Raw genomic sequence first — 294 nt, 5'->3', positions numbered from 1 at the left:
TATATATATATATATATATATATATATATATAAATAAATGTATGTACGTATGTATTTGTGTGTCTGCATTTGTCCCCACCATCATCACTTGACACCAATGTTGGTGTGTTTATGTCCCCTTAACCTAGCGGTTCGGCAAAAGAGACCAGCAGAATAAGTACTAGGCTTACAAAGAATAAGTCCTGGGGTTGATTTGTTCGACCAAAGGTGGTGCTCCAGCATGGCTACAGTCAAAATGACTGAAACATAAAAGAGAGTATATCACCTACCAGATATATTGAGTGGGATGCTCTG

The sequence above is a fragment of the Octopus bimaculoides genome, chromosome 1 (genome assembly GCF_001194135.2).
Source record: "Octopus bimaculoides isolate UCB-OBI-ISO-001 chromosome 1, ASM119413v2, whole genome shotgun sequence".
NCBI lineage: Eukaryota > Metazoa > Mollusca > Cephalopoda > Octopoda > Octopodidae > Octopus > Octopus bimaculoides.
Note: the sequence above shows the minus strand (reverse complement) of the source record.